Below are 15,870 nucleotides of genomic sequence, written 5' to 3'. Positions count from 1 at the left end.
TTTGAGCTTGAGTCCCTGGGAGAGGGTAGAGTGTGATTGTTGGAGTTTGTGAGCTTGAGTCCCTTGAGAGGGTAGAGCGTGATTGTTGGAGTTTTGAGCTTGAGTCCCCTGTGAGGGTAAAGCGTGATTTTTGGAGTTTGTGAGCTTGAGTCCCTGTGAAGGTACACAGCTAAAAAGTAGTAATCCAGCTGCGTGTAAAAGGCCAGGGTGTAAAATAAATATTGCATTATTTCATGCAATTTGATGTGATTTTACACCCTGAAATATGTAGCTCATTCGTATGGGAAACCTACTTGACCGAATTGTCAAGCGGATATATGCGTTCATCCTTTCCATTCTTCATCGGTCTGATGGCCGAGTGGGCTAAGGCGCCAGTCCTTACTGTTGGTGCTGGGTTTGAATCCCGTCGGTTGCAACTTTTTTTTGAGTTTACAAAAATTGTACATGCAGTGTGTAATATTAAGTGTTTATTTTGACGAAGGTGATGTGCATGCTTTTGCATGCGATTTTACCATCTGATTTTTTGCTGTGTAGAGCGTGATTTTTTGAGTTTTTTTGTGCTTGAGTCTCCTGTGAGGGTAGAGCGTGATTTTTGGAGTTTTGAGCTTGAGTCCCCTGTGAGGGTAGAGCGTGATTTTTGGAGTTTTGAGCTTGAGTCCCTGAGAGGGTAGAGCGTGATTGCTGGAGTTTTGAGCTTGAGTCCCCTGTGAAGGTAGAGCGATTTTTGAGTTTTTCTGAGCTTGAGTCCCCTGTGAGGGTAGAGCGTGATTTTTAAGTTTTGAGCTTGAGTCCCCTGAGAGGGTAGAGCGTTATTATTGGAGTTTGTGAGCTTGAGTCCCCTGAGAGGGTAGAGCGTGATTATAAAAACTTTGAGCTTGAGTCCCCTGAGAGGGTAGAGCGTGATTGTTGGAGTTTTGAGCTTGAGTCCCCTGTGAGGGTAGAGCGCGATATTTTGAGTTTTGAGCTTGAGTCCCCTGTGAGGTGGAGCGTGATTGTAGGAGTTTTGAACTAGAGTCCCCTGTGAGGGTAGAGCGTGATTTTTGAGTTTTTTTGAGCTTGAGTCCCCTGTGAGGGTAGAGCGTGATTGTTGGCCTTTTTGAGCTTGAGTCCCTGTGAGGGTAGAGCTTGATTTTTGGAGTTTTTAGCTTGAGTCCCCTGTGAGGGTAGAGCATGGAAAATGATTTTTTGAGCTTGAGTCCCCTGCGAGGTTAGAGCCTGGAGATGAAGCTTTGAGCTTTGAGTCCCCTGCGAGGGTAGAGCCTGGAAGATGACTTTTTTAGCTTGAGTCCCCTGTGAGGGTAGAGGTATTTGCTGGAGTTTTGAGCTTGAGTCCCCTGAGGTAGAGGGTAGAGAGCTTGAGTCCCCTGAGAGGGTAAAGCGTGATTGCTGGAGTTTTTTTAGCTTGAGTCCCCTGTGAGGGTAGAGCGTAATTTTTTGAGTTTGTGGGCTTGAATCCCCTGCGAGGGTAGAGCATAGAAGATGATATATTTTTTTACCTAAAAATATATTCGGAGAGTTATATTAAAGGATAAATATAATCGATTGCTGGAAAAGTATGTAATTTTTAACGAAGTTTCAATCTTTTGAAGTGATGATTTAAGAATCGATAGGCTTATAACCTACACGGCTTAAATTTGAGCTCATGTTTGGATTTTAAAAGATAAATTTTATCGATTGTTGGAGAAGTTAGGAATGGAATTTTCAGATTTTTAATATTGTTAAAGTTATGGTTTTGAGAATCGATAGGCTCATAACCTACACGACCTAATTTAGAGCTTATTTTTGTGTCCGAAATATTCAAAATTCATGGAAAATTTGGCTCGTCAATGATTGGAATTCGTATATTGTTATATTATCGATTGCTGAACAAGCTGAAGTGATGATTTAACAGACAATAGGCTTGTAACCTACACGACTAAAATTTGAGTTTATAATTGGATTCAGGGAAGATCTATTAATACATAAATATTATCGATTGTTGGAAAAGTTTGGGAAGACTTTTTTTTATATCTTTGAGAAATGATTTATGAATAGACAGGTTTAAATTCGTGCTCATGATTGAAATTGAGGGAAGATTTAAAATCAAAAATCAAATTATTCGCTCTACAGCATTGCCTTGGCGTTCTCGATTGCGAGATTCCTACTCGAAACTAGGTGTCCGAAGGCTTGATTGTTGAGGCAATTGCAAACCTCTTTTACACCTTAGCTTCCATCCACCCGGGATTCGAACTGACGACCTTTGGATTGTGAGTCCAACTGCCTACCAGCGACTCCACCGAGACAGGACCCAGGGAGACGACTCCTACACCTGGATTGAGCTAACGACCTAACCTCTAGGTTAGACCGGGACCAACATTTACTTCCCTGTCCGACGGAAGCGTGATCAGACAAATCTCGTCTCAAAATTTGCCACCGGGACCGTCCGGGATCAAACCCAGGCCGACTGGGTGAGAGGCAATCACGCTTACCCCTACACCACGGTCCCGGAGGGAAGATTTAATAAGAGGTAAATTTTATCGATGTTTGGGAAGTTGGAAAATTGTTTTCAGATTTCAATATTGTTAAAGTCAAGGGGTAGGACAGAGAGTTATATTGAGAAAGTTTGAATAATTTTGAGTAACATTGAGCCACTCAAAGTTTTTCAATCCTCCCAAACGACGTAACGAATTTTGACACTGACATTTGGCACCAGAGAGAGACGACTGATTTTGACAGACACAAAACTAAGCCCTAACGTGGAGCGGAAAAAAAGATCCCGTTCCGGTTTTATTGCTGGCAGCTATTTACGGCGTCGATCCTACCCAAGGCTGTCATGGATCCTACCCAAGATCCTACCCCTTGCAGGACCAGTTCCATAGAAAAATCCGGCATCTCATGCAAGCCGGAATCGGAACGAAATATTGTGTTTTGGGTATTTCGCGCCGAGCAGCTGCAGGACGTCTTCGGATTGTCATCCGGAGGAGGATGATCTGAAGGTGTGTAGGGTGCTGGTGGACATTGCAGAGATCACGTTCCGCTGCGTGAAAAAAAAACGCTCTTCGAAATCGGTATCGCCGAAACGATCGTCCAAATTATGAAAATCCACGAGGTCAGTAAAATTCCTGAGCCACGGCGCCGAGAACGCGCTCAACCAGGCCCTGACCGATCATTCCTCGATTGCGCACGACGTTAAGTCGGTGTTGCGTGACATCGGCCTGGAAGTGGCGTGGACAGCACACTCGTTCATCCAGAACGAGGACTCGGAGGACATCGGCGCCTTTCAAGACTGTTTACCCAACCTTTTTTTTTCTGCGGACCAAAGGCATCGAAACCGCATTAAAAAAAAAAAAACTAAGCAAAAAGCAGAAATAAACACTTTTATTTATTTGTTTTGTTTGAATCTTTTGGCAAAAACTGATTTCTCGCAAGTACCGGCAGGACAAACCGGAAATCGACTGCTGGAGGCTTGGGTGGGACCAGGAAGACGATAGCGTCATCACCAGACTTGATGGACTTTAGATGATCCTCGGTGGACTTGCCGGAACGACGAAAGATGTTCTCCTTGATCTTGCTGAACTCCCTAGCAATGTGAACGGTGTGGCAATCCAGCACGGGGTATCCGTTAGAGATCTGACCGGGGTGGTTCAGCACGATGACCTGGGCGGTGAAACTTCGAGTCATCGGCGACGTATCCACGACGCAGTTCCTTGACGGGCACGTTCTTGACGTTGTCTCCGGGCACAGCCTCCGGCAGGGCTTCTTTGTGCATTTCGACGGACTTGACATCAGTGGTCAGGTTGATCAGGGCGAAACCGGGCTTGGTCACACCGGTTTCCGTTCCCGTACCGCCGATTTTGTTGACGTCCTTTAGGGGCAGATGCAAACGGAAGATTGTTTTTCTAAGCGTTCCGGGGGTAAGCAGCTTACAGTCCCGGGTTACGGTTCAGCGCCCTCTGAAGGTCCTTACTTTTACGACCACAACCAAATTCTTCATGTGCTGTAGTTGTACTCGTTGATCTCGACCTTCTTGCCTTGGAGCACGCCCTGCAGAGTTTTCAGCATCAACTCCTCGTTGAACGCGTCCGGATGGTCAAAGTTGAACTGACCCTTCTCGGGGCGGACCTTCTCCGCGGAGGTTAGCTCCCGGTAAAAACTGTCCTGGCTGATCGAGACTACTTGTCGCTGCGTGTGGTCCATTTCAGCCTGGCCCAGCTGTTCCATGATCCGTTTGTCCACTTTGTCGATCAACTCGAATTACTTTCTATGCTCCTTGTAGATCGAAAACAGTCGTTGTTTGTTGTATTTTCGCGGTGGCACTTCTTTGCTTTTGAACCAATTCAGGTCGCTCATGAGCCGCTTCAGCTAGATCAGCATCGTATCGTGGGAAAGGCATGTCCACGTAGAAGCGGTTTTCCAGAACCCTCTGACATTGACCACGACCTTCAACCACAGACAAACTTCAACCTCCAACTTTGCAACGGAGCCCGATATCACCCACACTAAAAATCCGCGGCCGGTGGGGTGGTGAATGACCTGTAGCAGAGACCGTTCCGACGTCAGCGGTCAAGACGACGTGGACACGGGGATAAATCCGGGAGTTGAACATGTTGTTTCCGTATTCTGTGTCCGACCTGAAGGGGCTGCTTCCAGGGTGTTTCTGAAAAATTGAATGAACAAAGAGATTAACTTCCTGAAGACGTCGACTGAGGAGCAAAAGTTTAGCCGTGGGAACCGATTTGGTTGTGCAGCGGACCTGAGAATGATAACATTTGCCCTTTTGCAGGAATCTACTCCCACTGGACAACTAGATGTAATCCGAGATTGTCCGCACCTGTAATAATAATTATTCCCGGAATCTTACTCAAGTAGTTGACTTACCTTTTGAACCTTCAGCATCACTTTTTGTTTGTATACACAGCTAACTGTCAAAGTTACGATTCGAAAATTCCGTAACCAGGCTATACAAAATTTCAGGAGGCAAATTGAGTAACTTTGAGTAACATTGAGTCATTTTGAGAAATTGAGTCACTCGGTTACTCTCTGTCCTACCCCTTGGTTAAAGTGATTTTTTAAGAATCGATAGGCATCACTTGCAAAACTTAAATTTAAGGTTATGATTGGATTCAGGGAAGATGAAGCAAAAGAATTTTAGGAATTTTGAAGGAATTGTTTAAATTTTCAATCTTTTTGAAGTGATGATTTAAGAAACGATAGGCTTGTAACCTAAACGACTTGAATCAGAGCTCCTAATAATATTTCTTGGAAGATTGTAGGGTATATTTCCAGGTGTATTATTCAATCAATTAATTACACGATAGCTTTTCAAGTTGTCGTAATATTCAATGTTTGGCCCTTTTGAAATGTTAGTCTAGATTTGAAAATTTTGAAAATAATGTTTTCGAATAGATCGGAAAATTTCACAAATGTTTCATATATTAACATTGAAAATCGGACCATTAGTTGCTGAGATATCGACATTAAAAATGGTGGGCTGTTTGGGTGAGACTTAGAAAACATCAATTTTCCTGTTTTTAAACCTTTGCATTGCAATATCTCAGCAACTGAAGGTCGTATCAACAAAGTCCAAAGAAGCAAAATATAGAGAATTTTCTCAGCTTTTTAAAAATATTTTTTCCAAAAGTGTGCAAACATGTGCACTAATTTAAAAATGAAAAACTGCGACTATTGAGCATGAGCATGAGCATGAGCATGGTTGACTGCCAATGAGCTGCTACTCCGTTATTGACGGATCAGCAGAAGTTACACAATGAACCAACAGATGAATAGTGGGAGCTAATCATCCTCACTGTATCTCTGCTTTTAGTCAATACCGGCGCCCCCAAGGGATGCAGTTCAACAAAGGTAGGAATGTTAGTCCGATAGTTGAAGTTGCAGACTCATCAGACACAGAGTTTGTCCGCTGCCAGACCGTTGAATCCACAGCATCTCCTTCAAGCATCACGGGAAGTGGGGAATTGTGTTAGTAGGGGAAGGAAAGGGAAGGTCAGGATTCATCTTGGTAGATGATATGACCAGAATGTGAATCATAATCGTTGCCTTCTGAGCTACGGCGCTGTGAGAAGGACTTATCATTCACGTATTTTTACTTCAAACCGCCGGCGTGCCATCCGAGCATCGATGCTATGGGAAGGTCTTTCAAAACGAAATGTAATTATAATTAACGATTTACGTGCAATCGAAAATAGATCAGGATTCAATCTAAGTAGATGATATGAATAGAAAGTAAAACATAATCGATGCCTCCCGAGTTACGACGCTATAAGAAGGACTTATCAATTCTTCACTCGCGTAATGTTTACTTCATGTAAACCTCAAATAGTGTTCATATACCCAACTGTTTCAATTAATTCTAAAAACTTCGTTGAGTTCTTCGCGCACGATTTATTCACAGCAAACTTCACTACGAATTTACCCCGTCCGGAACGCGAGCAACCGGCTCAACTGCAGAAATTCAACATACACACGACAACGAGAATGCCTTTTTCAATGATTCCAGAATCTTCCACCACTTTCTTGCGGATTCTCGCGCGCGACATCACACACTGATCCCCCGACGAACACCACACGACTGATGGCCCAACTTCCAAGGCCTCGACGCGAACCTCTTTTCAATGATTCCAGAATCTTCCACCACTTTCTCGAAAAAAAAAAATGAAAAACTGCGACTATTTTTAAAAAAGTCACCTAAATATGGATTTAACTTGAAAACGGTGCACTTTATCAAAATTTCAGTAAAGTACTTTTTGATTGCAAATTTGATTTTACATCAAAAATAAAGTTGAAAAAATTTTGCGACAAATATTTCGATTTTTTGAAAAAATCAGTATTGATTAAAAAATTCATAACTCGGTCAATGATTTTTTGCACAACCTGGAAATTTCTGAAAAGTTGGCATTTTATGTCCTCTAAAACATATCAAAAAATAAAAAAATAAAAATAGTGTTTTTTTGCAAATCAAGTTTTAGTGATAAAAAGTTAAATAAAAAAATCACCAAATTTTTTTACCGTGTATCATTTTTTCCAGTGTAGTCCTTTTCTCATACCTACAACTTTGCCGAAGACACCAAATCGATCAAAAATTCCTTCAAAAGATAAGATACAGATTTTTGAATTTTCATACATCATTTTTGTATGGACAGCTGCCAAATTTGTATGGAAAATTATATGGACAAACTAATGATGCAAAATGGCTTCTTTGGGCATACCGAAAGCACCAAAAAGTTTCAGTCGGATTAAAAATACAAAAATTAAAATTGAAGAAAAAGACCGATTTCGTAGAGAATTGCTCAGTAGGAAAGAACGAGGATGTAGTGAATGAGTGTGGCAGAGAGAGAGAGAGAGTGAGAAGAGAGAGCGTTCATGTAGCGTAATGAGAGAGCAGGTCAGCCGAGAGAGAAGTTGAGAATGTGTGCGTGAGAAAACGAGAAATAAATCAGTCGTGTGTTTTGCTTGGGCATGAAAAGACGCGTCTTGTTATTTCACGGAGAGACTGTGCCCAGAAATTTTAACAATTAAAATTGTTGATTTTACTTTCGTTAATTTTAACAAAAACGTACTTGTTACTGTCAATTTTCAGTTTAATTAACCAAAATTCAGTAATAATTTAATAACCTGTTTGTTGAAAATGCTAAAGGCAAAAAGCTAACAGATTTCCCGAACTCGAATGAACGTGCTCGACTGTTAGCTTTGGTTTTAGGAAAATCAAAAATTTTGTTGTTTGAATATAATTTACATTAGGTTGAATATTTAAAAGATACACTTGGGTTTGTTTACGTCTGTCATTTGAAGTCAGGCTTCGAACGAGAGCGGTCGATTTGTTGAGTTTGTGTTGTTAGAGGATGTGAAAGGTGAAAATTACACTATTTAGCTAATGTTGAAGTGGCAAATCAAAGTGTTGCAACTGGGGAGGTGGAATTGGTGAGTAGGTTTGTTGATGATTTCTTTGCATAAACTATGAAGAGCAAGAGGACGACCTTCGCCATGAGGACCTCTAATGCGAGTGAGTTGAACACGTTATAAGAATGTTTGATGGAAAGAGAGGGCAATAGAAGGAAATGTGGGCCGACTCTTCACGGATAGAGCAGCCCGGGCAAATTTAACAAAATGTTGGTTAATCCAAGTAAGTATGGGTTTATTTTTGCACAATAATTTATCTAATGTGATTTTTATTAGAAAACTGAATCATTAAAAATCTTCGTGCTCACGACGGATAAAATCTTAATGAACCATTCTTTTTTTCAGAATCATCAATTATAAATTACATAGAAATGCGTACACATGACAACATAAAAAATAGAGATGAAGTAAAATATAATAAAATAAAAATATGTAAAATATATAAAAGAAGATAATTATTATCTTGAAAGTTCTGTTGCAATACGTCTGCTCAATAAACTGGTAAGTAAAACTTTAAATATTTTTTTCAGGAATCGGAGTACGTTGAATAAATTGAATCAAATGCAATGATAGTTTGTTGCCAAAACTAATTGTTAAATTAATGCAAGCTTGGTGAGTAGCATTATTGATATTTCTTCTTTCCTCAATATAATTACATTTATTTACGTTTCTTTTTCAGTTTATAGCCGAAATTAAGAATTTTGTATTAAATTACTAATACATCTCCCATGTCTATTTGCAGCAAAAGGTTCACTTAGTGAAAATTCTGTGTCCAACCACAAGAAAAATAACTAAACCTGAGACCATTGTAGATGATGATGACTTATCGGAAGATTTCACAATGAATGCAACACTTAATTTTATACAACATAATAAAAATATAAGCTTAAAACTTGGTGAAAATTTTGCTCGGTTTCTATTTTTAAGGAATTCACGAGAAATTAAACATCTTTTTTAAATATGTTTAACAAAATTTGTAATACTTTTTTATTATTTTTTAGTTTAATGCAACGTAATTTTATAAAACATTAATTAAACTTTACAGGTTTTATAACAACAGTTAAAAAAAGTTTTGTTTTGATGCTTTTAAACAGTAATTTAACAACTTCATGCAAAAAACAAAGTAGTACAAAACGTTAATTTTTAGGCAGATTAAATGCGAATATAAAAACATTCATCATTAATTTGTGAGGCATTATTACAAAATTTACTGCAAATTCAATAAAATATTGCTAACAGCTGCTAGTTATTGACTACATGTACAAATATTTTTCTGTATTCAAGTAAGACATTAGTTAAAATATAGCTAGAAATTCAGCCCAGCCTGTATCGTTAGATAATTAAATTTAAAATATATATCAACACTTACATAAATTATGTCTAATTAAGAAATGTTTTGTTATAAACCACTAATAATTTGCTGCATTCAAAAATATTTCGGTTGATACAACGAAAAAAATTGTTGAAAAATATTTCCCAGCCATTTTTAACAGAATATTCCACAATATTTCAGCTGAAAACAAGAAATTTTTAGTTAATTTTCTGAAAAAATATTCTAGCAGTCGACAGCTAGAATTTTTTCGGCTGATGTCTTGGACTTATGTACAGACAACAATTTGAAGACGTGATAAAAATGATGGAGGCATTATCACATGGTATGTAAAGTGCAGCGACCTCAAATTTAAATTATTAAATTTGTCCATTTTTCGATCCTCACCACAGTTCTGACCATGCGCGCTTACGCAAGCATAAATAATTTTACCCGTCGACTCGCGTTGCGCGACAAATAATTAAGCTTATGTACAGGTGTGGATCATGAGTCATCCTCACGTGAAAAGCCCTTTATTAAATTTCGCCAATTGTTAGGCAATTGAAAAAATGGTTAAGCTTTCAATTATGAATGTGCGATGTTATTACACAGGGAAATTGAGGGTGTGGCTTAACCAAATTCATTGGCATGTTTGTTCAATGGAGAATTCGACCTTCTCATTATTGACCAACATTTTTGAGAATGTTTGAGGAACATAATTTTGATATTCCAATAACATAATTTAAAGTTTCACGACAATTGTTCGAATCCATGACTTCCGATTTTGAGGTGTACTCACTACACCATACGGAAAGTCATGAAGAATTGCAGAGGTCTGCATAATTTAATTCATGAGGTTCATCGATGCTTCTCATCGAAACGGACCACTTTTAGCAGAACAAAATTTAGTAGAGTTTTCGGGGACTGACTATGAAAACCCCAAAATTCTTGAGGAGGGCAGTTAGTTCAATCAGTTCCAGCCAGTTCAAGCCCAGTCCAGTTCCAGATCCTGAAGAAGCCCCAGACCAGCCGGACCCGCCAGCAGCCACCAGTAGCAGAGGCCCCAGTCCAGCCGAACTTAGCGGTGGAGGCCGCAGTCCGCCGGGACTTAGCCGCTGTGAAGAGTCCGCCGGGACTTAGCCGCCGTGAAGAGTCCACCCGGGACTTAGGAGTTCGGGTCTGGCATGGCTCGGCGAAGAGGTCTGGAGGACAAGTCTGGCTTCAACGTAGAGAATTGGCTCGACAAAGGTCTTAATGAAATTAGCAACAAAAGTTGAGTGATGTGATCGTGCGCGTAAAAGTTGAGAGTGTTACCGCAAAAATGTAATCGTTAAAAAGTGTAATATACAAATAAGTGAAGTTTACTGATCTGTTTTGACTCTACAAGTAAATATCACAAAAATCCTGAAAGCCTAAACCGCTCGAGCCGTTCAAAAGCTACTGTATTATTGCAGTTGTGAAGTTAAAATGCATACAAATATATTTTACCAATTAAGAGGTTACATACATGTAAATCGGCAAAAATGTTAAAGGTTGATACACGGAGAGACCGGCCGGGGCAAATCTAAGAAAATCTTGGTTAATTTAACTAAAAGTATGGGTTAATTTTACACAGCTTTTTTCAACAATTGATTGTTGATTTTGTTAACCCGAAATTGCTGACCACCGATAATTAAAATTAACTAAAAATACTTGGAATTGCCATTTTTGTTGGTTAAATGGCCGAAAAAAATTCTAGCAGTCGACTGCCAGAATATTTTTTTCAGAAAATTAACTAAAAATTTCTTGTTTTCAGCTGAAATATTGTGGAATATTCTTTTGAAGACTGGCTGGGAAATGTTTTTCAACTTTTTTTCAACATTTTTTTTTTCGTTGTATCAACCGAAATATTTTTTCATGCAGCAAATTATTAGTATTTTATAACAAAACATTTCTTAATTAGACATAATTTATGTAAGTGTTGATATATATTTTTTTTAATCATCTAACGATATAGGCTGGGCCGAATTTCTAGCTATATTTTAACTATTGTCTTACTTGAATTCAGAAAAATATTCGTACATGTAGTCAATAATTAGCTGTTGTTAGCAATATTAATATTGAATTTGCCGAAAATTTTGTAATAATGCTTCACAAATTAATGCTGAGTGTTTTTATTTTCGCATTTATTCTGCCTAAAAATTTAACGTTTTGTACTAATTTGTTTTTTTGTGCATGAAGTTGTTAAGTTACTGTTAAAAGCATCAAAACAAAACTTTTTTAACTGTTGTTATAAAACATGTAAAGTTTGATTAATGTTTTAAAAAATTACGTTGCATAAAACTAAAAATAATGAAAAAGCATATTACAAATTTTGTTAAACATATTTAAAAAAGATGTTTAATTTAACATGAATTCCTGAAAAATAGAAATCGAGCAAAATTTTCACCAAGTTTTAAGCTTATATTTTTATTATGTTGTATAAAATTAAGTGTTGTATTCACTTACCATTACTGTGAAATCATCCGATAAGTCATCATCATCTACAATGGTCTCAGGTTTAGTTATTTTTCTTGTGGTTGGAAACAGAATTTTCACTAAAGTGAACCTTTTGCTGCAAATAGACATGTGAAATGTATTAGTAATTTAATACAAAATTCTTAATTTCGGCTATAAACTGAAAAAAAGGAACGTAAATAAATGAAATTATATTGAGGAAAGAAGAAATATCAATAATGCTACTTACCAAAGTTGCATTAATTTAACAATTACTTTTGGCAACAAACTTTCATTGCATTTGATTCAATTTATTCAACGTACTCCGATTCCTGGAAAAAATATTTTGAGTTTTACTTACCAGTTTATTGAGCAGTCGTATTGCAACAAAACTTTCAAGATAATAATTATCTTCTTTTATATATTTTATATATATATATTTTTTTATATTTGCCCGGGCTGCTCTATCCGTGAAGAGTCGGCCCGCATTTCCCTTCTATTGCCCTCTCGTCCCATCAAACATTCTTCTAACATCTTCAACTCACTCGCATTGGAGGTCCTCATGGCAAATCGTCCTCTTGCTCTTCATAGTTTATCGCCTGCAAAGAAATTATCAACAAACCTACTCATCAATTCCACCTCCCCAGTTGCAACACTTTGATGTGCCACTTCAACATTAGCTAAATAGTGTAATTTTCACCTTTCACATCCTCTCACTTCATAATTAACAACACAAACTCAACAAATCGACCGCTCTCGTTCGAATCCTGACTTCAAATGACAGACGTAAACAAACCCAAGTTCATCTTTTAAATATTCAACCAAATGTAAATTATATTCAAACAACAAAATTTTTGATTTTCCTAAAACCAAAGCTAACAGTCGAGCACGTTCATTCTAGTTCGGGATAACTGTTAGCTTTTTGCCTCTAGCATTTTCAACAAACAGGTTATTAAATTAATGCTAAATTTTAGTTATTTTAACGGAATATTGGCAGTAACAAGTACGTTTTTGTTAAAATTAACGAAAGTAAAATCAACAATTTTAATTGTTAAAATGTCTGAGCACTAGCGTGGTTCACGTTTCTATGAAAAGACAAAGTTGTTATTTTGTCTTGCATCAACCGGAATTTCGTTCTTTTATGTCCCCAGAAGCACTCCTGTAAATTTGAGCCCATTTGGTAAGGTCTAGGAGCTCCAGTTTTAATTTGAAATTTATATGGGATTTTGATTTATTTTCCATGGGAAACTATCTTTTACATTGTATTAGGATTTTTTTATAAATCGATGAAATGACTTGATTCTTATAGTAGGAGATAGGTTTTGAACTGGGAACAACTTTGTAGAACATACCAACATGCTAGGAAGTGACCCTTTAAAGATACAGATACTTTTAGATGGTGGCTTTTGAAGGGCCAGCCACCATCTAAAAGTATCTGTATCTTTAAAGGGTCACTTCCTAGCATGTTGGTATGTTCTACAAAGTTGTTCCCAGTTCAAAACCTATCTCCTACTATAAGAATCAAGTCATTTCATCGATTTATTAAAAAAACGAATAAAAGGAAAAAGATAGTTTCCCATGGAAAATAAATCAAAATCCCATAAATTTCAAATTAAAACTGGAGCTCCTAGACCTTACCAAATGGGCTCAAATTTTCAGGAGTGCTCTGGGACATAAAAGAACGAAATTCCGGTTGATGCAAGACAAAATAACAACTTTGTCTTTTCATAGAAACGTGAACCACGCTACTGGGCACGGTCTCCGTGTACATTTTTATCTATTAACAAAACAAATTTGAAAACAGATTATATGGTAGACAAACTTCTTATAGGTCGATCGTCGCGGGTGCTCCGGGATTTGTAGTGAATTTTCGTGTATTTTGTCATTCTGTAGTGCTGGAGATGTTGTGAAGATATAATTAGTGACGCGCGTTCTCCGATAGAAGTGTTTTTCAGCTTTGTTTGCTGTTTTAAAAGACATTCCTTGAATTTTCTCTTAGCAACAAGTGATGTTTGTTTTTATTTACGCGTAGCTTTTTCACTACGTTTCATTTCCACCGTTCCTTCGAGTTGGCAATTTGACAACAAGTCAATGATAGCTTCGGCTCTGTTTTGCTGAGAGTGAGCTTTTGCGCAGTGGTGTGAGATCGTTTGAGCTTTTTGAGTGTATTGAAAATTTATTGAAGGAAGAACCGATGCAGTTTGAAAAAATAGTGATAAAGAAGAAGAATAGAAAGTTTCGCACTACTACACGGTTACTGAAAATCGCACTTTTGGAAGTTCAGAAATCGCACTTTTGACAGTTCGCTTAAACGAACTCAAAAAAGTGTGATTTCGCGAACTCGAAAAATGGTAAAAATCGCCAAAAAACGAGTTCAGTTATGCGAACTCCCAAAAGTGCGATTTTGGACTTAGCGAAATTTTTGCAAACTTTTTGAAACCTTTCATCATTTCATTTTGACATTTCTGTAAAGTTTTCTGGTAGAGATGGATCGGATTGGAACCATTGGAACAGGTAAGTGAATTCTGAACTGGTCCACCGGTGGACGGATTTCTGGGCAATGTTTTGTAGGACAATGTTTTGCAGGCGGAATGTGTCCACCGGTGGACGGATTCCCTGCCAAAGTTAGCAAGAGGAATTGGTCCACCGGAGGACGGATTTCTGGGCAATGTTTGTAGAAGCAATCCGTCCACCGGTGGACGGATTGCCTGTCAATGTTGGCAAGAGGAACTGGTCCACCGGTGGACGGATTTCTGAAAAATATTTGTAGAAGGAATCCGTCCACCGGTGGACGGAGTTCTGGACAACTTTTTGCAGGAGGAATGTGTCCACCGGTGGACGGAATTCCTGCCAAAGTTGGCAAGAGGAACTGGTCCACCGATGGAGAAGGAATCCGTCCACCAGTGGACGGAATTCCTGCCAAAGTTGGCAAGAGGAACTGGTCCACCGGTGGACGGATTTCTGAGAAATGTTTGTAGAAGGAATCCGTCCACCGGTGGACGGAGTTCTGGACGATTTTTTGCAGGAGGAATGTATCCACCGGTGGACTGAATTCCTGCCAAAGTTGGCAAGAGGAACTGGTCCACTGATGGAGAAGGAATCCGTCCACCGGTGAACGGAATTCCTGCCAAAGTTGGCAAGAGGAACTGGTCCACCGGTGGACGGATTTCTGGGCAATGTTTTGTAGGAGGAATCCGTCCACCGGTGGACGGAGTTCTGGACGATTTTTTGCAGGAGGAATGTATCCACCGGTGGACTGAATTCCTGCCAAAGTTGGCAAGAGGAACTGGTCCACTGATGGAGAGGAATCCGTCCACCGGTGAACGGAATTCCTGCCAAAGTTGGCAAGAGGAACTGGTCCACCGGTGGACGGATTTCTGGGCAATGTTTTGTAGGAGGAATCCGTCCACCGGTGGACGGAGTTCTGGACGATTTTTTGCAGGAGGAATGTATCCACCGGTGGACTGAATTCCTGCCAAAGTTGGCAAGAGGAACTGGTCCACTGATGGAGAAGGAATCCGTCCACCGGTGAACGGAATTCCTGCCAAAGTTGGCTAGAGGAACTGGTCCACCGGTGGACGGATTTCTGGGCAATGTTTTGTAGGAGGAATCCGTCCACCGGTGGACGGAGTTCAGGGCAATGTTTTGCAGGAGGAATGTGTCCACCGGTGGACGGATTCCCTGCCAAAGTTAGCAAGAGGAATTGATCCACCGGTGGACGGATTTCTGGTCAATGTTTGTAGAAGGAATCCGTCCACCGGTGGACGGATTGCCTGTCAATGTTGGCAAGAGGAACTGGTCCACCGGTGGACGGATTTCTGAGAAAAGTTTGTAGAAGGAATCCGTTCACCGGTGGACGGAGTTCTGGACAATTTTTTGCAGGAGGAATGTGTCCACCGGTGGACTGAATTCCTGCCAAAGTTGGCAAGAGGAACTGGTCCACGGGTGGACGGATTTCTGGGCAATGATTTGCAGGAGGAATCCGTCCACCGGTGGACGAAGTTCTATGCAATGTTTTGCAGGAGGAATCCGTCCACCGGTGGACGGATTGACTGCCTTAATTGGCAGTCCACCGATGTACGGGTTCCTAACGCAAAACATTGCCCAAACCCAAAATAAGGATCTGAAGTATTATAGGCACGGATTAGCCTTCCTCGAACCGGAATTCCTGGCCCATGGTGTGCGACAAA

The 15,870-nt window shown here is 39.5% G+C and overlaps 1 pseudogene; it reads right to left on the bottom strand.

Annotated features, from left to right (window-relative positions):
- Positions 1–3,357: 3,357 nt before the first annotated feature.
- LOC6049685 lies at positions 3,358–3,919 on the bottom strand (annotated as a pseudogene).
- Between the last annotated feature and the right edge of the window lie 11,951 nt (positions 3,920–15,870).

Source organism: Culex quinquefasciatus, chromosome 3, assembly GCF_015732765.1.
Source record: "Culex quinquefasciatus strain JHB chromosome 3, VPISU_Cqui_1.0_pri_paternal, whole genome shotgun sequence".
Classification (NCBI taxonomy): domain Eukaryota; kingdom Metazoa; phylum Arthropoda; class Insecta; order Diptera; family Culicidae; genus Culex; species Culex quinquefasciatus.
The sequence above is the reverse complement of the archived record's forward strand: the minus strand, read 5'-3'. Positions and strand labels throughout refer to the sequence as shown.